Source organism: Dipodomys merriami, unplaced genomic scaffold (genome assembly GCF_024711535.1).
Source record: "Dipodomys merriami isolate MVZ:Mamm:240054 unplaced genomic scaffold, mDipMer1.0.p SCAF_1608, whole genome shotgun sequence".
In the NCBI taxonomy this organism is placed as follows: domain Eukaryota; kingdom Metazoa; phylum Chordata; class Mammalia; order Rodentia; family Heteromyidae; genus Dipodomys; species Dipodomys merriami.
Window position 1 is genome coordinate 33,962 of NW_027202947.1, and position 24,504 is coordinate 58,465.

The 24,504-nt window shown below is 37.0% G+C and overlaps 1 pseudogene; it reads left to right on the plus strand.

Moving 5' to 3' along the window:
• Positions 1–21,061: 21,061 nt before the first annotated feature.
• Positions 21,062–22,342, plus strand: LOC138828686 (tripartite motif-containing protein 43 pseudogene; annotated as a pseudogene).
• The last annotated feature ends 2,162 nt before the right edge of the window (positions 22,343–24,504 follow it).

The window sequence follows — 24,504 nt, forward strand, 5'->3', positions numbered from 1 at the left end:
CCTTCTATTACCATCGTTAAAACTAAAATACATGTTCTTATCAGGAAAAACATAGATAAACCATCAGTAGCTAAATGTCAGTAAAAGTAGTTAAGGAGACAGGAGCAAAGTTATCCAAGCAGAAAGCAGAGAAGGGAAGAAAAGACAAGTAAGAGATTAAATTTAAAGGAAAATTAATTGCATAAACTAATGGTCACAATGTGTTCGGAAGCTGAAAATATATTTAAAGTTTTAAGACATCAACACAAGTTCCAAAACTCGAGATAATAAAATAGACCTAAATATTAAATGAAGCAAGCATGCTGCTCAATAAATTGTTGAAATTTGCCGGGTGCTGGTGGCTCACGTCTGTAATCTTAGCTACTCAGGAGGCTGAGATCTGAGGATTGCGGTTCAAAGCCAGCCTGGGCAGGAGAGTCCGTGAGACTCCTATCTCCAATAAACCACCAGAAAACTGTAAGTGGCGCTGTAGCTCAAATGGTAGAGTGCTCTCCTTGAGCTGAAGAGCTGAGGGACAGCGCCCAGGCCCAGAGTTCAAGCCTCACCACCGACAAAAATAAATAAATAAATAGTTGAAATTTATACATGTTGATAATTGACACTATTTATTGTGAATTGGCAAATGTGTTCCTGAAAAAAATGCTGGAAGAAAGAAACACATTTTTAATGTAATGCTACATTTAGTTATTCAGAAATCATATAGGGAATTTTAATTATGGCCTCAAATCAATGGGAAACATCATATATCAGAATGGATAGATATTCTAAGATAATGTGTCCATACATCTATATGAATGTGTCTATATTTTATAGTTCAGCGCTTTTTTCAGCTAAGACAAATGTCCTTAATCATAAACACATTTTATCAGTGCTGTCTAGTAGAATGCATGAAAATTTATTTTGAAATGATTTATGTTTCTCAAGCAGCCTTCACAATGGCTTGTCACTCTCCAGTCACAGCAGGGTATACTTACGAATCTGTATATTTTATAGTCAGAGAATTTCACATGAATTATTGAAAAGCCAATAGTCTGGCAAAGTCCATGTATCTAATTGAACATTCTATGCACTATTTTAGCGTATATATTTCTGCTTTATTTTAGAGTAATTGGTGCTCTAAGATTCCAATCTTGATAAACCAAGAATTGCCAGTTATTTTCTTTTACAATTATAACCAAAGAATCAAAGCCTTTGTCAACTGACTTATTTCCAATGTGAAAAATGCATCATAATAATTAATTCACTTTGAAGCACATAGATCATGCAATTTAAGCTACACACATTAGAATCCATACCACATTTCTCCAATATTTATTTGCATTTAACAATGAGATCACTCTGTTTTCAACATGGAGATAATTATAAGCTTTGAACAACCATTGTACAACTTGACCCTATCTTACAACTCTGCATCTTAAAATGAAACATTTCTAAAACCTAAAACATTTCTTATTTACTTTGCTTTTAATAACTTATAGATATTCAGATTTTTTAACACATGTATGTAATTTTTGTATGTGTGGTTGAATGACAGATTTGATAGTCAAATGATTAGTACAACAAGACAAGCAAGGAATAATAATAATTAGTTGAGATATGCAGTTGTTAAATCTATGACTCCCAGGCTGTTAGGGAAACGTGATCCAGTTTCCATAATGTCTTATGACATGAGTGAGTGAATATCAGTCAGATGAACAAATACAGCTTCCTAAGCCTAAACTTAGTTTGACTATAGAAAGTGATTATATCAACTGCACAGGGAGTGCATGAGATTTAGCACAAACAAAAGTGAGATTCGGGGAAAAGAAATGCAAGCTTACTAAACTGGTCTTAAATGTTTTGAAAGAGCTACATTCTAGCTTCAATTTTATAAGGTTTCAAAATTTAAGTAATTAATTATGGAATTAATTATTTAACCAGGTAATTAGTTAACTAATTGTTTGTTTGTTCATGCCAGTAGTAGAGCTTCTTGAAGTCAAGGCCTCACACTCTCATTTGGCATTTTCAATCCATTTGGCACTTTACCACTTGAGCCACAGTTCCAGTACCCTAACTTGGGGTTTTGTTGTGGATAATGGAGAATGGTCCAGGGTAAAATTGCCTGAACAGTGTAAGATGTTTCTGTAGATTGGATCTCTCTCTGGTTCCAGAAAGGCTCTCAAACCTACTTATCCTCTCTATTAGATGCAGAGAATAAAACAGAAATATACAAGCTGGGCACCTGTGGCTTATGCTTGTAATCGTAGCTACTATGGAGGCTGAGATATAAGCATTGTGGTTGGAAGCCTTCCAGCGCAGAAAAGTCCATGAGACTCTTACCTCCCTTTAACCACCGAAACCCAGAAGTGGCACTGTAGTTAATGTAGTAGAGGGCTAGCCTGGTGTGTAGGCCCTGAGTTCAAACCCAACGACTGATAGGAAAAGGGTAAATTATAGAAGAATAGAGTGATAATTATCTACATGCAAACAGAGAAATAGAACGAGAAAGAGAGCAAGAATGCATGACAAAAAATAGCCATTGATTATTGAATATACATAGAAAAATGTATATTTACTCATATCTATAAATAACATTTCAATACCTAAATTTAGATTTTATTCTCTGATCTAGGAAAATGGCTAACTCATAAGTCTCAGTCATACTGATCAAGAAATAGTGGTAATAATGACTTAATCAAATCTGTGAAGACAAATTTAACTTCATTTGTAAAAAAATCCATGAATCCAGAAATGCATACTACTTCTATCCAACTCACTGCTAAATGTTCCCAAGGAAAAGAGGTTTAATCAATTTAGCACACTATAGGTTTGGTGGTCATGAGTGGTTACTTATCACCAACCCTAGTTTTATTCTTCCATTCTAATAAAAGGCTTCAATCCACAAAACCACTTGAATATGGCACACAAAACACGTGCTCTGAATTGATCTAGGGCACACAAAAAATCACTAAATAATAGACAAAAATAGAAACGACTCTAGACAAAAAGACTGTTCATAAACAAATATCTATGAAATCAGTAAAACATATATCATACTAGAAATAAATTATGGTATGGAATAAATGTGGTGTTTAAATTTTGAGGTCCAGTGAGGATGAAGTTTCAGTGGGAGATGCCATACTCAAGGCAGTCCTCATTAAGAAAGTGAGATCTAAGCAAGGAATTGAAGAATCAAAATTGGTAGCTAGCCTAGGAGTTGCTGCTAAGTGGTAGAAGTCTATCCTACCAATGGTAAGGCCATGCATGCAAGCCCCAGTACTACCAAATTGATAGCTAGGATAAGAATATTCTAAAAAGATGGGCTGGGAGACAGAAAAGGAGTCAGTCTTGTTCAGTAAACAATATGGAAGTTAAAGTTTTTGAAGTCATAAAATATAAGAATAAGAGAAAACATGTCAAAGAAGTAGGGATGGTTATGAAACTTATGTAAGACCAACTTACCTATAATTCTACATGCATGAGAAGCCACAGAATGGTTTTGAGTAGAAGGGAAAATTGGCAGAATTACAATATAGAAGTTTCTGTTTGTTTTGTTGAATTTATAAAATATGAGAAACAATACAAAGAACTTATTGAACTCTATTGCAATAATTCAAGTAAGAGAGGTTCTGGCTTCAACATACATGTAGCACTAAAGGTGACAGAAGTAATTAGACTTAGTGTACAGTTTGAAAAAACTGCCAAGAGGATTTTTTATGGATTAGAAAAGAGGAACGGTTCCATTGTTTCTAGATTGGACTATTGAAATTCAGAGAGGATGAACCATGATACTCATTTGCAGATTTTAAAGCATTAATAAAATCAGACTGCTTTCTTTCAAAATATCAGAAAAAATGTTACGTTTTTTACTTATTCTTGACAGTTTTATTTTGGATCGCCATTATTTTCAGGTAAATTTAATCTTTAGTGATATATATATATTTAAAACAAAGTACATCTAAGAATGAATTGTTTATTTTTTGTCATAATGAGAAATGAAATATCCATTTTCTCCTCAAATCAACTTAGAATATGAGTTAATGTCTGATATCTCATTAAGTAAAAATATTTATTTCTTCTTTGCATTTGGGAAAGAAATAATAGCTCTCTTAACTGTAGTTTAACAAATCATAAAGAAATGTAATAAGTAAAGAGCCAAGTACCATCAAAAGTTTTAAGATGTACTGAGATTATTTTCTTTAATATATACAATTTGGCCATATGAATATTAGCATGGAATCTACTCTGCTTTATAAGTAATAGAACCTGTCATGGTGTGGCAACAATGAACTCTTCAATGTCTTCTAAGTTGTTTCTTAAACCATAGGCAAATAAAATCACAGGCTTTTATTTAAAAATCACAAAGGAATAAAGTTTAGAGTTTTGCAAAGATGATACTTGTTGTAAATGAAAAGACACATACATAATTGCCTGTGATTTGTGAAGACAGCTGTAAATACAAGATGTTGCTGATACACCTGACAGTGGAAAAACAAAGTTTACGAAAGGGGCTGTGATTTTTCTTTAAACTTCTTCCAAAGATAAATGAGATCCACTGGGAAGAAAAGCTACTAGACAATTAATAACATTACTTTTCATCTCAGTACTTTACTTTTATTGCCTCATTCTTTATAATTTCATGGGTTTGATATTGCCACTCTAATCTTTCCCTCTTGCAATTTTGGGTGGATTTAATATTGTCTTTCCTGTGGCTTATTATTATTATTCACTTATTATTGGACGGATTAGTTCTTCTTGTTTGCCTAGCATTTTATTCCTCTACATCATGGCTCTATTTAAGAGTTTTAAAAAGTATGTAGTACAATTGAAATATGTTTGTAAAAATGAAGGAAAGGTTCCGTGGTAATATTTTAAGAAGCTTAACCATGCTAACAGTGTCAGCGATTATCAAGGGTTCATTTTGCTTGTCAATGCTGCTCCTACATCTCTATGTAAAGACTCCAGATGAGAGGTCGCTTCCAAGGTCAGACACTTATACTGCCAGTGAAAAGCATGAAGAGATTTATTAGGTAACAACATGTGTCTATGCATGCATCTATGCATTTTGCCCTTCTCCAATATAAACACTAAGGAGATGTTTGAAGCTGTGTGTGATTTAATGAATGATAAATGATGATACACTGCTTGATTTCAAACTGATGAGCTCTTCACATGCCACCATTTTTCTACAGAGGGCTACCTTTGGTTACCACTGTCTTTCACGTTTTTAAATGCATGATGAATTATGCAAAACTGGTATTAACGTGAATCAATACACAACAAAGAGAAGAATGCAATATAAATATCAAAGAGACACAAGTACTCGCATACCTGTGCAAACACAACTCACACATGCTCAAGAATACTATTTATCTAGATTTATATATTCCTATGAAAGTTGATGGTCCAATCAAGGATATGTTTAGTTTGATTAAAATGATTATTTTTATTATTGTTTTAAACTTTTGAATGACTTGTTTCAAAACTTTCAAAATTTGAATATCTAAGAGCTGTACTATTTACATAAACTTATTAATGATTTTGAATGTGGGCATTTCATTAATATAACCAAAGTGTTATTTTATGATTTTAAGATGTATATATTCTTATTTAGCTTCTTCCAAGGAAATGTAAAGGAGATACTATATAGTATCAATTTTTTGCACACTATATAAACTACAGAGAAATTCAATATCACTGCATTATTGGTTTTAAGCTGTGTTTAGGAGTTACAATGATTATTACCTCTTATGAAGCATAAATTTTATGAAATTCCACTATTATCACATTTTCTTCCAAAATTTTCCACATTTGTTGAGGAGAAATAATAATAATAATATATGTCTACCAGTCACAGGTAAATTAATTAAGGCATTAACTATATCAAGGTATGATTAATGTCTCCTAGCAGATAGCAAGTGCCTAGAATACCTGTTTTTTTTATAAAATGGATACTTTTTTAATTTAAAGTATGATAAAAATTTAAAAAGTATGTTAAATGCTTCTCACATGAGATAATATTTTCAACATAAATGGAAGAGCAGAAAGCAATGTGTGTGTGTGTGTGTGTGTGTGTGTTTGTGTGTGTGTTTGTGTGTGTTGATCATGGGGCTTGAACTAACAGCCTGGGATGTTGTCCTTGAGTTATGTATGTACTTATTTATTCTTTCTCAAGTCTAATGTTCTGTCACTTGAGCCATTTCTCCACTTTAGGCTTTTTGATGGTTAATTTAGAGGTAAGAGTCTCATAGATGATTTTTTGCCTGTTGGCTTTAAATCACAATCTTCTGATCTCAGCATACTTCATTGTTAGGATTACATTGTGAGCCACTGGCACCTGGTGATCAATACGTTTATAGTTCATTTATATTTACTATTATATCATGGAAAAGGGACACATTAAATTTCAGGAAGGTTAAGAAGAGCTAGTGAATAGATGTTTTTATGTTTGCTTTATACTGAATACAATGGCTAGAATGGTTGAAGTTTTTATTGTCATAAGGGGATGTACACGGGGGTTACAGTTACGTAAGTCAGGTAAAGAGTTCATTTCTTTTTTGACAATATCACTCCTTCCCTCACTCTCTTTTTTAAGAATATTTTTATTTTATTTATTTTATTGTGAAAATATAATACAGAGGGGTAACAATTACATGAGCAAAGTAATGAGTACGTTTCTTATCAAGCATTGTTGCCTCTTATAGAATAAGTTTTAAGGGTAAATTCAAGCTGTTCTCTTTAGAATTTCATCTATTCACGTGGGCATTTGTGAAAAACTTTACATAGTATATTTTTCTGTATTTCAACCTGTTGAATTGTTATCTGTTTATTTATTTTCTATGTTGCTAAGAAATTTCAAATTTAGAAAAAGAACTTGTAACATCCCCATTGACTTCGAAATGTTTAACTTTAAAGATCAATACGCTGATTGCTCAGATTTGATTGTCTAATGATGGAACAAGTCAAAACATATTATATCCTGGTGAGCCTCCACAGTGCGAGTGTGAGGCTCAGAGTTCAATACCAGAAATGCAGAAAGCAAAGCAAAGCTAGAATAAAACAGCTCATTATTCATCTAACGTATATAGAATTGTGATGTGTCAATCAAAAACACTTTAAGAAGAAAAGATAATATGAAAAGAAAAAAGATCTAATTTTTATTTTGTTAAAAGCCCTTATCTAGCAATCTATCCTCAATCGAGAAAAATTTTCTTTGTGATGTTGTCAGAATCTTAGTCATTGTAAGCCATGACAGAACAGTATTATTGTTGAAAGGTCATCGTGGGGAACAAAGGTACAAGTGAAGGAAGGCCAAGACTGAGAATGAGAAGGGTAGACTCTTTTTTCTAGATATATTCTTAAATTTCCTGGTTCTTCTCATAGAACTTCTAATTATGATATGACAGTGATATTTCTACTCATGTGAAAAAATCTCAATGGCTAGTCTTGTTCTCAGATGAGAAACCAGAAAAATCATAATAACAAATATAGTAAAAATTAATAATTATCATGGGACATGGATATAAAAGGGGGTAATATATAAATATATAATTACAATATTGTATTGTTAATATAATATATATTTGTATTGTATTCACATATAGGTATATATTTGCATATGGACATTTCTAGGTATATATGAGGGTACATACATATACACATATCTACATATATATGTGTAAACAATATAAATATATCCACTAAGCACAGTTTAAAAAGCTAGAAAGAGGAAAGGGAACATAGGAAGATGTTGGAGAGAGCAAACTTATTCAGAAATAGATTGTTAATATGTGTACAATTCTCATATTTAAAATCTCAATATAACTAATGCATAATGACTTGAATTATGAAACAGAATTATGTAAAGCCATTACATTTGGTCATGTTAATATAAATATTGTTACATGTACTTAAATTCTTTTCCTCTTTCATACACAAATTAATATCCAGAAAATATTTAAAGGTGAAGACAATGCTTTCTAAGAGTCATAGTTTAAAATATGGACTTTTAGTTTAATTTAGGGATTATGGACAAACGTATACACTTAGTTGTTATATATATATGTATATATGTAATTACAGACATTATTCTCTATATATTGCACAACTATGTATGTATATTTTTATCTATCTATGTATATATATATATATTTATATATAGATATATTTATATATCTATAAAACCTTTTTTGTGTGTATAGAACAATACACTTTTTCTGCTTTAATTTTTTTCTTTACAGTCTTTTCTGCCAAATGATTTTACATTCAAGTGAATTTCAAGAATCCAGAATTGTGATTCTTTAATTTTTTCGTATTAGGGTTTGAACTCAGAGCCATGCTTCCTTGCTCCACTTTAACTGGATAGAGCTTTACCACTTGAGCCACACACCTACTTATATTTTTGCTGATAGTTTTGCAGAGAGGCAGGACATTTCTGCCAAAGTTAGCCTCAATACTCAGTTCTCTAGATCTTAGCCTCAAGTGTGGTTAGATATTTCAGGTGTGAAACCCTGAAAACTAGCTAAAAATTATAGATGCTGTAAATTCAGGCTTACTTTAACGTGTAATGGGTTCTAGATATCATGCCTGTCATAAATTTCAAATTTAGCTGTTTCTTTTTCAATATTTTTCTTACTGTACTCCATAAACTTAGAAAGGTCCCTGTTTCTTCTTTAGGTGTGAGCTCATTCCTCACTTCCCTTTGTTGAAATGTTTCTTCCATCATTTGATTTCAGAAAAAAAAAAGAAATTTATGCCACAATTGCAACTAGAACTACTCATCCAAGACAAGAGTTTTAAGTGAATCAGTCAAGAACATTTGTTAGATTCATGCTTAGTTTGATTTTACAAGTATATTTGATTATCTACCCCTTTAGTCTATACTGTGTATATTGTTCATTGTTTGGAAAACAGATGTTGAAATGCCTTGAATGTAGACAGAGAAAACAAGCAGATAAGGGAGGAAGTGGCACTGTGGCTCAAATGGTAGAGCACTAGCCTTGAGCTGAAGAGCTGAGGGACAGTGCCCAGGCCCAGAGTTCAAGACTCACGATGGACCAAAAAAAGGAAAAAAGGAAAAAGGAAAAGAAAAGAAGACAAAGGAAGGAGACATACAATATTTCAACACTTTAACCCAGGAAATTAGAATGGTTCCTGTAGTTTATGGAAGGTTTTAAATACTTAGTGCACTCATGAAGTGGACTAGGGAATGGTGTACTTGGTAAGCAGCAGCAAAAATCTACTGAAGAGTAATCTTTGTTTTAATAAGACCAAGACAGCACAGGATGAGAAATTTCCATCTGTAATGTACTGCCCAGGGTAGAACTCAGAAAGAAATCATATTTAAATGAGATAAGACTTTGTAAGGCAATTACACTAAAGAAAGCAAGAGCAAATCTGGGTGCTGGTGGCTTACACCTCATATCCTAGCTATTCAGGAGGCTGAGATCTGAGGATCAGTGTTTAGCTTCAAACCATTATCCAAACCATAATCTTCAGAGTTCAGGGCCATAGGAGCCCAGATTTAGGAATTTTTTTAAATCCACATGTAATGTCCAAGAGTTGGAGTTCATTCACAGATATGAAATGTCACCAGTGCTGCCCAGCCCCCACCTTGTTGCAGCTGAGTAGCAGGACAATCATATCCCCTAATAGAGTTCCTCACCATCCCAGAGAGAATGAATATTGCAGACTATCCCCCAGAATGCTCCAGTGTTAAAACAAAATAGTCAAAATATTAACCCAGATAGAATAGACACACAGAAGTAAAGGAGATCTCACCAAGGCAGTTTAGTTCTGTGAGGAAGGGAGCCTAGACATTCTACCCAGAGTCAAGCAGGCATGCCAGGCAGGGTGGCCCTTGAGCTTTTTATCTTAACACAAGGAGTGGTGATGTCTCTGAGACACAGTAGTTGTTGGGCTCACATTTTTTGCTTGACTTTCAGGGGCTGATTTAAGGAATGTGCGAAGCACATTCTGTTCTTTTAACTCCATTGGTAAGGACTTCATAGCCTTGACACCGCTGGCTGGTTATGAACAATATAGCTGATGGTTACAGTTTGAAGTTAAGATATGAATTATTCCAGTAAGTGTGTGTTAACAGATGGTAACTTGCTGCAAGTTGGAGACACTTTGGTTTGACAGAATAGATCGCTTTTTGTCAAAATAGCATCAAGAAAAAGCAGATTACAAATGCTCTATAACTCAAGAACTGGGTAACTTTATTTCACAAAATTTTAGGAGAGTCTATTTCTGGTAATCAAACACACATAAACAAAAAAGACCAGGATTAAATGAGATATTATTCTATGCAAACTACTCACAGATTATTTTTTGTATTTTGTTGTGTTCTTGCTTGTGAGGCTTGAATTTAGAGCCTGGGCACTCTCCCTGGGTTCATTTTGCTCAAGGATGGTGCTCTAAAACCAAAATAGTGATTTTCTGGTGGGTTATTGGAGATAAGAGTGTCTTGGACTTTCCTGTCTGTGCTGGCTTCGAACGGAGATCCTCAGAATTCAGCCTCCTGAGTAGCTAGGATTATTAGGCATGAGCCATCAGTACCCATCTTATTTTTGTATTTTCTAACTTACACTCAAACCTGCAACAAGAAGACGCATTTTAGTATCAGCTAATTGTGCTTAATCATCCTTTTATATGGAGTAGGAAATTAATGAAATGTCTAAGCCTGCTCTATATGATAGCCACTAGTGAATCATACATAGTTATTAGACATGTAAAAATGTGGTTAGTACACAGGACTACTAGAAGAAAATCTTGAAGAAAGCTGAGACAGTTGGCTGCAGTTGGGGCCAGGTGAGACAGAGGAGCACAAGTATACTGTGTATTAGAGAAGGTCCCTGGCAACTTTCCTGTTCTGATGTCAAGACAAAGGCTGTTATTAGAGTTCTTGATTATAGCCATTCTAACTAGGGTGAGGTGGAATCTCAATGTTGTTTTGATTTGTATTTCGATTATGGCTAGGGAATTTGAGCATTTCTTCATGTTTCTATTGGCCATCCTTCTTTCCACTTCAGAGAAGTTTCTCTTCAAGTCTTTAGCTCACTTATTTATTGGGCAGTTGTTTCTTTGAGGATTTGTTGTTGGGGGATTTAATTTTTTGAGTTCCAATTATATTTTAGATATGAGAACCCTTGGCCGTTGTATGGGTAGTGAAGATCTTCTCCCAATCCATGGGCTTTCTATTGATCTTGCTAGCTATGTCCTTTGCCATGCAGATGCTCTGCAATTTCATGCAATCCCATTTGTCCAACATTTCTTTGATTTCTTGTGTTTCTGGGTCTCTATTAAGAAAATTTTGGCCTACTCCAAGGAGACCTAGAGTTTCTCCTATTCCATCCTATAATGTTTTCAGAGTGTCTGCTTTGACTCCAAGGTCTTTAATCCATTTGGAGTTGATTCTGTTGCAGGCTAATATATAAAGATCTAACTTAATTTTTCTACAAGTGATTAACCAGTTTTGCCACTTACTGAAGAGACTGTCTTTCTTCCATTCTACTTTTTTAGCTCACTTATCGGAGATTAGATGGCTATGGTCTGTAGGTTCATTTCTGTGTTTTCAATTCTATTCCATTGGTCCTGAGGTCTGTTCTTGTGCCAGTACCAAGCTGTGGAGGGGATGTGGACAGAAGGGTACCCTACAGAATTTTTGGTGGGAGTGTAAACTTGTTCAACAACTTTGGAAAGTAGTATTAAGGTTCTTCAAAAGACTCCACTTAGAGCTCTCCTATGACCCAGCAATCCCAATATAGGGCATTTTCCCAAATGATCACAAACAAGACCATATTAACGTTCCCAGCACAACTATGTTTATTGCAGCATTATTTACCATAGCTAAGATATGGAACCAACCCAGATGCCCCTCAGTAGATAAATGGATCAAGAAAATGTGGTATATATACACAATGGAATTCTATGTCTCCATCAGAAAGAATGACATTTCCTCATTTGTTAGGAAATGGAAAGACTTGGAAACAATTATATGAAGTGAAGTAAGCCAGGCCCAAAGAAACATAGGTCCCATGTTTTGCTTTATTTGCAATAACTAGTATATTTCTAAGACAAGCAGAAAAGATCAGATAAGTTGATGTTAGGTGAAATGAACCCCAAGATAATTATTGAAATGTTTTTTTCTTTCTTGTGATTGATTGTAACATATTTATAAGATGATTTCTTTATTGGTTTATATGTCCCTCCCCCACGGTATAACCCCTGCTTTGATTGTAATTGATGTTGGTATAATTTGTGGAGGGGGAGGGCAAAAACAAACCGTTTAAATAGGAATACAGGTGGACCCATTGCAACAATGAGATGTACAAGTCGTTATGTTGAAAAACGAACTTTACAAATTTGGCCAGGCAGGATGGGGGTGGGGGAAGATGGGAAGGGATTGGAAGAGGAAATAAAGGAGGAGGCAACAATGCTTGATAAGAAATGTACTCATTACCTTGCACATGTAATTGTAACCCCTCTGTACGGTATTTTCACAATAAAAAATTTTAAAAATAAATCAAATGGGGAACATGGTACACTACGTGTGGGATAGAGACCTGGGAGGTAGGGGGAACACATTCAGAACCAGATTAGAAACTTGCAGTAAGGAGTGAGTGAATTGTGGCACTTGCACAATCTGGCAGTCTGGAGGACTGGATGGAAATTATTTGAACGGTATTTCTGCGATGTAAAATATGTGGACCAAGTTGTTATATGAGGAAACAGATCATAAAATGATGCAGTATCCAGCATCCATACTGTCTGTCACTCACTCATCCCCTAAGCTCTGGGGTCTAATCCCTCCATAGTCCCAGCATAAGAGGGACTATGACAGTGGTCTGAGAGCAACCACTCAGGATAACTTGGTGATTGTAATTATGGGATGGAAGACATTGTCTTGAGCAGTCTCCAGTACAACTAGAGTTAATCCTAGTTAATCAGCCCAAGTGGGCAGGTTAGATGGGGAGGGCAAACAGGAGCTGGTGCTGCCCTGCTCCCCAAATAGGTATGTGGATGGGGGAGGACTGTAGGAGCAGGTCTCATGGTGTCTCTATCCACTGTGTCTGGATTACAATGATCCCACAATGCAAATCTGTTTCTAGCTGACCAATAAGATACAAGAATCAAGGCCACACCCACATTATGTGCTTCCTAGTACCACTGGCATTTCCCTCTATTGGCTCATACCACTACCGGCAGGTGAAGGAAGGTGGTGACTGAGTGAATTTCAGAGATCCTGTAGGAAGTGGGTGATTGCAAGAATAGAGGTGATTTCAGAAAGCCTGGGAATATGGTCCTTCCACCATCCCTATCCCAGTGCTGGGATATCTATCCAAACCAGACACACATGCACAATAAAATTTTCTTTAGGCAAGAAACTATAGAAAGAGTATCTGGAGAGAAATTTTCCTGGTGGACCAACTGAAACCAAAAAAAAGAAAACTAAAAACAGAGGTAACCTCAAAACAAACATTACTGGGGACTGTAAATCAGCTAAGGGTGAGACCAAAGACCATGCATACCTGGAATTTTCCTCTGGTTCCTTTCCTGCTAGTGTACTTTCCACTAACACTGGAATCACTAACAATATGTCAGAAAGCCTAATTCACCCCAAGAGAGTAACCAAAATATAAACAAAGGTAATAGGAGAGAAGGCATGGGTGGAGACAAAGCTAGAGACCATGAAAGAATTAATGACCAAATTAAGGCTAGAGAGAGACATGTTGCAGGGGACTTGAAGTTGGAGAAGTCCATGAGAAAAGACAAAAGGCTCAACAGATGAACCAACTGAGAGATGAGAAAGAGCAATGGTGCGATAAGTGTTTGACCTAGAGACCAACATGGTGGAACTTCAAAGGCAGTTGGCAGAGCTTCCCTCCAAGCAGCAGCATGGAGGACCAACTCAGACCAAGCTACAGCTGCCAGCCAAGACCTATTAGTCGCAGAAGTAACAACAGAAATGGGAGAAGAAGTGTTACATTCAAAGGTGGGAAAACTAGAGCCTCAGTCTCCAGAATCTTTAGCAGCAGGAGTGGCTGTGGTAACTGGAGCATCAGGGAAAGACCTGGGACCTGCATGAGTTCTTCAAGACAATGGGAAGATTACACAAACATGAGGCCATGAGATGCACAATTTTGCATAACCTAGAGATCAAAGAGCAGCTGGGCCAGGTACAGGATGTCTTACATAGGCTAAGAAAGAGGAGAAGGTCTCTACTTTGCTGCACTCACAGCTGCAGGTGAAAGAAGAAGCTGGACCAGCAAGAGGAGAAGTTAGAAGAATGGAAAAAGATGGCTGAGTTAAGGAGCCAAGTGGCTCAACATGAACAGCTGCAGGAGCTCAGAGCTACCTGTGAACAGCACAGGGCCTACAAACTGCAGTTGACCTTAAAGAATGAGGCCTTGCCACAGTACCTGCAGAAGTACACACAACTGCTGGACTAAGTTGGAGGACCAAGAAGGTCCATCAAAAATTACACAACAATTTTGATATGCCTTAAAACACCAGACAGAAACAGGACCAGCTGTGGGCCCCAGCTGAGCTTTTTGGCTTTCACTAGAGAAGGAAGAGTGAGCAAAAAGAAAAGGGGAGACTCTACTTGTTGTGACTGTCCTAGAAGACAGACAACCCAAAGACCAGGTGGGATTTTTATCTTTATCCATTGGTGAATTAAAGAAGGCGAAGCTCAGCCAGCAGCTGCAGGAGCAACATACCTACTGTGGGTGCCTGACCAATCTGGTAGTCAAGAGCCACAGAAAGCTGAAGCAGTAGGGTTTCTTCTTCAGGAGTTGAAACCATGGGATAGAAAGCAGGACACACAAATGCCCAAGAAGACCCTGAAATTCTGCTTCATCCACAAGCTGCCTAAAAAAGGTGGGCTTCCAGAAGCAAGTGGATAAACTCCAACATCGATGCAGCCAGCTGTCAAAAAGCACCATTGAAAAGTCCCTAGAATTCTATAAAGAACAGACGGAAGTACTGGATGAGCTATATCAGAAGAAAGATGAGTGTGTCAACCAGCTCTCCCAGGAGGAGAGGGAGAAGAAGAAGGAGCTGCAGGAGCTACTACTGCTTCTTGCAAATGAAGGCACCTGAGATTCAGGACAAGTTCCTGGCAGCCATCCAAACCCCTGCTGATGAGGGCCCCTCAGACCTATCAGGCTCCAAGAAGAGGGAAGTTATCAAGGAGCAACATGATTATGAAGAGTTAAAGCTTGAAGACTATGTGGAGCCTGCCCAAGGAGAGGCTGGGGTACCTTCGCATCTCAAGGACCTCTACTACAGAGCAGATTGTGCTACAACAGCTTGCTATTCAAGCACCTACATGAGCTTGCAGGCTAGGGCAATGAAGGCTGCAGGACTGAGGCAAATGACAACTTTGAGATCATTTTTGCATGAATACCTGGAGGCGTCCAGCTGGGGAACAGGGCTCTTGTCCTCTAACTTACTTTGTTGCATGAGGACTAGTTGGAATTCTCTCATGCCTAATTATAAGGGATGAGAGAGGGGAGGAGCCAAACATACCAGTGGCCTCTGGGAGGTGGCCCAAATTCTGGAGACATTTAACAGTCCGTTCATTACCAGGAAAGGGGCTCAGGTGTAGGTTTCGACAAAGTGTAAATTCTTTACAAAGCAAGTTGGAGAGTGATGGCATGGTTTTATATTACTATATTATAGTAATAATGGAAAATGTTTGATGTCACAGTTTAATAATAGTGTATTTTAATTTCATGACATTACATATTCTTAATTTTTATGCAATATTTTGATATTACTTTATTGTATACATTATATCAATCATTTCATGATGTATGTTGTATGTCAGTAGCATTACTTGGATTTTTGAAAATGTAAAGAATGCTGAGCTGGGCAATAGTGAATTTTCTTTTTTGTATGTTAAAAAGTTACAATGGTGATAGTGAGATGAAAAAATAATAAAACCACGGAAAAAAGAAAACATTAATGCTGAAATCCTGGAACAAACAGAGATGTGAGATGAACAATTGGAAGTCTAACACAAGACACATGGATTACAGAAATGTAATCCAAAAATAAGAATATAGAATATGAAATATCTATGGATATTGCGTATCTTAATAAATTTTCAGTGGAACCTATTGAAATGATATATGTTGAATATTATTTTTGAACTAAAAAATAAAATTCAAACTAGTATGTTACTTAGTCTTTGTAAAGTGGATTAGATTCTGCAGGTGTAATGATATACCTTTGACTCAGGTAATAAATTGAAAATTCAGAAACATGTATTCAGTATTTAAATAAAAAAGTAATTACACAAATTGATCTAAATGCCAAATGTATCATCTGTCTTAGATCTGTGTATTAACTTAAAATCACATTCCTTATGAAGCAGAATAAATAGCTGAACTAATATTAATGTCTCTAAAGTATTTTCTTTTTTTTTTTAATTTTATTTTATTTTATTTGAGAACATACTGTACAGAGGGGTTACAATTACATTGGCAGGATAATGCATACATTTCTTACCAAGCATTGCAGCCTCCTCCTTTGTTTACCCTTCACCTCCCTTCCCAGCCTCCCCCCTCCCCCCCACCCAATCATACCCCCCTCCCCCCCCACACCGACATTGTAAAGCTTGCTTTGACATGACATTTTGTAATTCTCCTTGTTACAACAGGTCCACCTGAGTCCTTAAACGACTTGTTTGTCCCCATCTCCTCCACATGTTATACTGACATCAAATAAAGTGAAAGCGGGGGTTACACTGTGGGGGAGGGACATACAAAGCAACAAAGAAATAATCTTATAAATGCGTTAGAAACACATGCATGAAAGAAACGAAAACATTAAAATACATATTTAAGGGTTCGTTTTCCTAACATCACATTATCTGATCTTTTCCGCTTGACTCATACCTATACTAGATATTGCAAATAAGGGAAACCATGGGACCTATGTTTCTTTGGGCCTGGCTTACTTCACTTAATATAATTTTTTCCAAGCCTTTCCATTTCCTAACAAATGGGGAAATGTCATTCTTTCTGATGGAGGCATAGAATTCCATTGTGTATATATACCACATTTTCTTGATCCATTCATCTACTGAGGGGCTTCTGGGTTGGTTCCATATCTTAGCTATGTAAAGTATTTTCTTAATTAAAATAATTCCCACAAGAAAAAGGTTAGTGTAAAAATCACCTTTGAGCATACTCTACAACTCTGGTGTGAAAAATTAAACAAAAGTAATGAATTATATATAGCTCCATATTCATAGCTTTTATGAAATTTTAATGAATTACTTTAAAATGTCCTTCATTTTTGAAATCGGTTCAGAATTCTTGCATAAATTAAAATTGGAGAACTACATTACCAATAGAAAATGAATACAGTATTTTTTATGAGATTAGAAGTCCAATGAGAATAGAAAGATTGAAATGGCTCAAGTGGTGAAGCACCTGACAAGCAGGAGGCATGACAATTTCCAAATAAAAAACTTGGATGATCATCTAATAACTCCACAATGTAAGCTTAGCTAATTTTCAAAACCACAAGATACAAAGTCACCTACATTCTGGTGGAAAAGTAATTAATGCATAGTACGAAAATAAAAGATACAAAAAGGTAAGGAAAAAAAAGGTTTTCCAATCCTGTATAAATTTAACCTGCACCTAACCAAAATACACAGCACTTGTCACTGTCTAAGAAAATTGTAAGAGGCATTTCCTTGAAAGAGGAAGTTAAAGGTGTGGTTGCCAGGATGGAAATTCCAACTCCAAATGATATGTAAATCAACCTCCCTAAATGAGAACTCAGGTACACACCCTTTTCTAGGCCCACTGCCCTGAATCAAAGGACCTTTTACTCCTCCTTTTGTGAAAGGCAACTTTCTTTACACTTTTTTTTTACCACCTGCCGACTGCTGACACATTATATAGAGGAGTCACTGGGCCAGGGTGTGGTGTTTCTTTATCTTGACCATGGCAGTGTGAGTTTTTGGAATGTGTTTAAGAGTTCCCTTCTCTGGAGATATCCCATTGGCTATTTCCAATTTGCTGTCAGACCCTTTTTCTCCAATGATAAACCATTATTAGTGAAGATTCTATATGTTGGGAACTCTATAGCAGAGAACCTTTCTCAAATGAAGCAAACCATTAATACTGTACTAATTTGAATTTCTTTGCACAGTAATCCCATTTTGTTATGAAATATGGAGGTAACATATAATAAAATATAAAATGTAAAAAATAATGAAGATAAGATAAAGTAGCAACAATGCAACAAGAGAGCAAAAAACTATTTAAAAATTGCTATAAAAATAAACCCATGCAAAAATGAGTCCCCAGTGACTGTTTTCACCATGAAAGAAGGTGAATCTCAGAATAACAGCAAAAAACAAAACAAAACAAAACAAAAACCATTTAATTCAGTGGGCATTTTTGTTTTCCCAGTAATCCTTGCTACTCAGCAGGCTGAGCAGGATGGCAGTTCATAGCCAGTTCATATAGGAAAGTCCAAAAGACTCATCTTCAATTAACCACCAAAGTGGAGCTGTGGTCCAAGTAGTAGGAGAAAAAAAAAGCAAAGCAAACAACAACAACAACAACAACAACAACAAAAAACCCTCACGAATACTGCTCATGCCCTAAGTTCAAGCCCCAAGTACATCCTAGAACAAAAAAGCAGTATTAGTTTCGTTGACTCAACGTTCTAAAGCAGGCTTTTGATGACTAGATCCTGTTATCCATCCTGGGAAGAAAAAAAAAGAAACACCTCTATACTAGACCATTGGGGTGTTTAAACTTTCTATTAGATTGGATTCTTTAAGTTGTAGTACTAATTCCTAAAAATAAAATAAAATGAACTGGAATACTTAGAGAAATTGCTGGTAATAATGGGGAAGAAAGAAAGTGAATGGTTGAACACTAAAGATGAAGGAATGGCTTTAGAAAAAATAAGTCATAATGTTTTAGGGTAAAAATGAAGAGAACATTAACTCAGGCTAAGAGATTAATAATAACAATGGCAAAGCTCAATTTATACATTAGGCATACTGAGAGATTAACAATAGCCAACAATTGTAACAATACAACAGTTTGCTGTCCAGTTGTGATGGCTCTTTGTTGGTGTCTGTCTTTTACTCTATGTACCCAATTATCGTGCCATCATCCCTGCTGTCATTATCATATGAAGATAAAAAATAATGCTTAGCCAGCTCCAGTGGTGCACTCCCTGTAATCCTAGCTACTCAGGAAACAGATCTGAGGATCTCGGTTCAAACCCGGCCCAGGCAGGAAAGTCGTAGACACTCATCTCCAATAAACCACTAGAAAACTGGAAGTGGTGCTATGGCTCAAGTGGTAGAGGGCTCACCTTGAGCTGAAGAGATGAGCGAAAGCACCAGACCCAGAGTTCCGCAGCACTAATGACAAAAATTTTTAAAAAAGAAAAATTAAAAAGATTGTTTGATAATCAATGCCTGAAAGTCAATGATACAAACATAGTGTTAGGCTACTATTTAGCTTCTGGCAATTCAGATAGGGGATTATGCTTTCAAAGCTAATGGATCAACACCAAGAAAGGTACAAGATTGATTATAGTAACAAAACCACAAATGGGAAAGGTTATGCCAAGGATACTACAGAACCTGTAACCCTAAAGAGAATATTCTGATAGGATAAAACTTATTGCAAATTGAATATTAATAATGTGTTCTTGAAATCCAATGTATATAATATATATATGTTTATGTCTATGATAATTTTTAGATCATTCTCAAAAATGGCATGGAGTTATTAAATTATATATCAGAATACCACATCATTTTATAATAAAAAGGCATAAATGATATTTAAAATAAAGATAAGAGAAATAGAGTGGAAGAAGAGCTCAGGGACAGATCTTCTACCCTGAGTTCAAGTCCAGCACTGACAGACAAACAACAAGAACAACAACATCGGAAGGATGAATTTGTATGGAAAATGGACTTGGGAGGAAGTGACCTAGGAGCCTAGGATGTTTGTTGACTCACAGTCAGGTGATCATCGACAGTCAGGTGATTACTGGTCTGATTAAAGCAGGTGATGGGAAAGCTGGGAGGGGCTGCTCTGTGGGCAGACTTAACCCTGATCACAACTCAAGCAAGAGATAATTCTTGTCCTCTCAGCTTTGTGCAAAGTGTGAATCAGAAGATCTCAGTCCAGGGAACCTAAGCATAAACTCAATTTTCTATTCCAAAAGCAAAAGCAAACAGAAGAGGACATGGCTTAAGTGGTAAAGTACCAACCCAGCATCAGGCCTGACAAATTACAAATTAATGAAGACCCACAAGATACAATGGATGATGCCACGAATGTGTCCTACAGTCCGGTGGAAAAGTAATAAACTCATAGTCCAAAAATAAAGCATACACAGAAGTAAAAAACAAAACAAAACAAAATAAAACAAACACAATAAACTTTTCCAACCCTGGACAAACCTAAGTTGCACCTAACCCAAATCACCTAACCAAATTGCAAGTCCTTGAAAGAGGAAGTAAAAGGTGGGGTTGTCAGGATGTAAATTCCAACTTCTATTGATATGTAAATCAGCTTCCCTAAACAACCAATCAGAGACACTTCCTTTCCTGGGCCCACCCTCTTTCAGTATAAATAGAGTGGAAGTCTGAGACTCAGGCATTGCTGAAGATCCCTCAGGAGGAGGAGGCTGTTTGGAGCTTGGATACTCCAGGTGAGGATCAGAGTGGGAGAATCTACTCCTCTTTTAATTCTTCTTTCCTTGGTTTGGTGTTGTTGTTGGTGGTGGTGTTTTGTCGGTTGTGGGGATTGAACCCAGTGGTAGGGCAGTGTTGCTGGGCCTCTTTGTTTTCAAGACTGGGCATTATCCCTAGGTCACTTTGTGGACAAGTTTAGTGCTTTACCACTTGAATCACAGCCCACTTGTGATTTTGGAGTGGTAAATAGGAGATAAGAGTCTGTGTCAGGGGGACTTTGGTGCCCAGGCCTGCTTCAAAGCTTGATCCTCATATCCCAATCTATTGGGTAGCTAGGCTTTTAGGGGTGAGTCACCAGCACCTCATTAGATTCTAGGAATGATGGATCCTGACATTGTCCAGGCCTTCCAGAAGGAACTGAGCTGTGGCATCTGTATGAATACTTTCATAGAGCCAGTCACCCTAGAGTGCGGGCACAGTTTTTGTCGACCTTGTCTCTTCCTTTGCTGGGAAGAGACTCCAGCCAGGTGCCCAGGATGCAAGGGACCCTGCCAGCAGACAAACCTGAAAACCAACGTGGTTCTGAGGAGCCTGGTGGCCATTGCCAGAAGAGCCAGACTCAGGCAGTTCCTGAGCTCTGAGGAATACATGTGTGGGACACACAGGGAGACCAAGCAGATGTTCTGTGAGGTAGACAGGGCCCTGCTCTGTAGGAGCTGCTCCATGTCTCAGGAGCACAGGGCTCACAAACACCATTCTATAGAAAGGGCTGCTGATGTGCAGAGGAAGATGATTTCAAAGCAGGTGCATGCTGTATGGGAAAAGACTCAAGAAAACCAGCACAATTTACAGGAGAAGAAGAGACTCACCAACCAATGGATTTATTATGTGAACCTCTACCGAGACATGACTAAGGATGTTTTTAGAATGCTGCAGCTTTTTGTCCAGGAGGAGGAAAGATATCATTCCCAGCTACTGATCAATGAAGGAAGAGCCATGTTACAGCAACTCAGAGAAAGGGAAACCTAAATGCTTCAGAAGAAGCATCAGCTCAGGAATATGTTTCAGGAGCTGATCGAAACATACCAGAAGCCAGATGTGGAACTGCTTCAGGGTGTAGAGTTGACCCTAGAAAGCTGTGTGTCAGTGTTGGTCTTCATGCCACTTCCTCTGAGGCCACAGCTCAGTGCCCCTCCCATGCCTGGAATGAAAAAGAAGCTCAATCAGTACCGGGTGGAGATTGCCTTCAATGAAACTATGGGGAATCAAGGTCCTGGGAGCAGTGTTAGACATGACCATCAATATGCGGTTTTGAATTCTGAAGACTCCCTCCACTTCACTGCTTTTGGATGCCAAGTCTTCAGCTCTGGGAAACATTACTGGGAAGTTAGTGTGGATGAGTCTTCGACCTGGCCCTTGGGAGTTGTTACTGATTCTGTCATAGGGAGCAACCTCAGTGAATCTGAGGACGTTTTCCTCCTTTTGTTTGTGAAAGAGAACACACTTTACACCCTTTTTACCACCTTCCCATTGCTGTCTCAATATGTAGAGAAGCCTCTGGGCCGGGTTGGTTTGTTTCTTGATCTTGAGCATGGCAGTCTGAGTTTTTGGAATGTGGCTAAGTGTTCCCTTATCTGGAGATACCCCAATGATTCTCTCTGATTTCCTGTCAGGCCCCTTTATTCCAGTGGTATCCCGGTGTCTTAAGTGAAGAGACTCTCTATGTGTTGGGAACTCTATGGCAGAGAACCTTTCTCAAATGAAGCAAACCACTAATACTGTACTAATTTAAATTTTTTCATGAAATATGGTGGTAACTATAAAATGTAAAAACCAGTATTAAATGAAGATAAGATAAAGTAGCAACAATGCAACAAGAGAGCAAATAAATATTTTAAAATTGTTATAAAAATAAACCCATGCAAAATTGAGTCCCCAGTGATGGCTTTTCACCCTGAAAGCAGTTGGAATCCAGAATAACAACAAAAAGCAACATTGAATGCAGTGGGCACTGTTGTTTTACCAGTAATCCTTGCTAATCAGCAGGCTGAGTTCTGAGGATGGCAATACATAGCCAGGAAAAACAGATAAATCCAAGTGACTCTTATCTCCAAATAACCACCAAAGTGGAGTTGTGTTCACATGGTACAAGAAAAAAATTCCCACAAGAACAAGGCTCATGCCCTAAGTTAAAGCCTCAGGAAAAGCTAGTACAAAAATACAGTACTAGTTTCAGTGACACAAAGTTCTAGAGCAGCCTTTCTATTAATAGGTCCTATTATCCATCCTGGGAGGAAAAAAACAAACACCTCTCTCCTAGAGCATAGGGGTCTTTACACTTTCTATTAGATTGGATTCTTTAACTTTCGGTACCAATTCCTAAACAAGGGGGAAAAATGTATACTCAGACAAAGAGCTGGTAATAATGGAGAAGAGACTAAATGGTTGAACACTAAAGATGAAGGCCTGTCTTTAAATAGAAGAAATAAGTCATCCTTTTGGGGGGTAAAAATGAGCAGAGAGATTCATAATAATAACTATAGCAGGGCTGGGAAGGTGGCTCAGTGGTAGAGCGCTTGCCTTGCATGCCTGAGACCCTGGGTTTGATTCCTCAGCAACACATAAGAAAAAAGAAACAGCCGGAAGTGGCGCTGTGGCTCAAGTGATAGAGCACTAGCCTTGAGCTGAAGAGCCAAGGGACAGCGTCCAGGCCCACAGTTCAGGCCCCATTACCGGACCCCAAAAAAAAAAAAACCAAAAAAATAAACACAAACCATAACTATGGCAAACCTTAATTTATATATTAGGCATACTGAGAGGTTAACAAGAGCCACCACTTGTAACAATATAACAGGATGCTTTGCAGGTGTGTTGGCTCTTTTTTGGATAATTAATTGTAGTTCTTTGATCCCCTGTGGCATTATCATATGGAGTTAAAAATGCTTACTTTTTTGTTTCCCTTTCACCCTATATATTTAATTGTTGTGTGTTCATCCCTTCTGTAATTATCTTATTGATGGGCAAAAGCTGCTAACTTGAGATTCAATGATATGAATGTAGGGTTAGACTGCTACTTCCCTGTTGGAAATTCAGATATAGGAGAATTTGCTTTTAAAGCTCATGGTTCAACAAACAAGAACAGATAAGGTTCAAGATTGATTCATAGTAATAAATCCTGGAAGGTGAAAGCTTATGTCATCGATACTATAGAACTTACTACCCTAAAAATAATATCCTAGATAATTTTCTAAAGTTTATAGCAAATAGAGTATTAATAATGTGCTCTTATAAAACACACACACACACACACACAAACACACACACACACACACACACACACACACACACATGAGCATTAGTAGGTTCTCTTATCAGTTTATCATATATATTAATTTACCATTTCATTTTAATATAAGCTTAGTCATATATGGTGTTTATTAGCCTTTTGCTCCAACATAAAACTCAAGGACAGTGCATAGATCCTTAGTTTAAGCTCCTAAATGGATAAGTCACAATAGAAAATAGACATGGAGAAAGTAACCTCAGATTCAAGGATCCTTTTCTGACTCACAGTTAGGTGATGGACAGTCAGGTGATTACTGGGTTCAGGCTGGTGAAGGAGATGGGTGTAGGCTTCCTGCAGACCTAACAATGATCACATCCCATCCAATAGCTAGTCAAGTTAGCATATGTCTGCCATCTCAGCTATATACAAAGTCTCAATAGGAAGATCTCAGTCCAGGAAAGCCTAAGCATTAACACATTAATACAAAAATAAACTAAAAAATGGTATGTTGTATACAGTTCTGGTACTGTACTGTTGA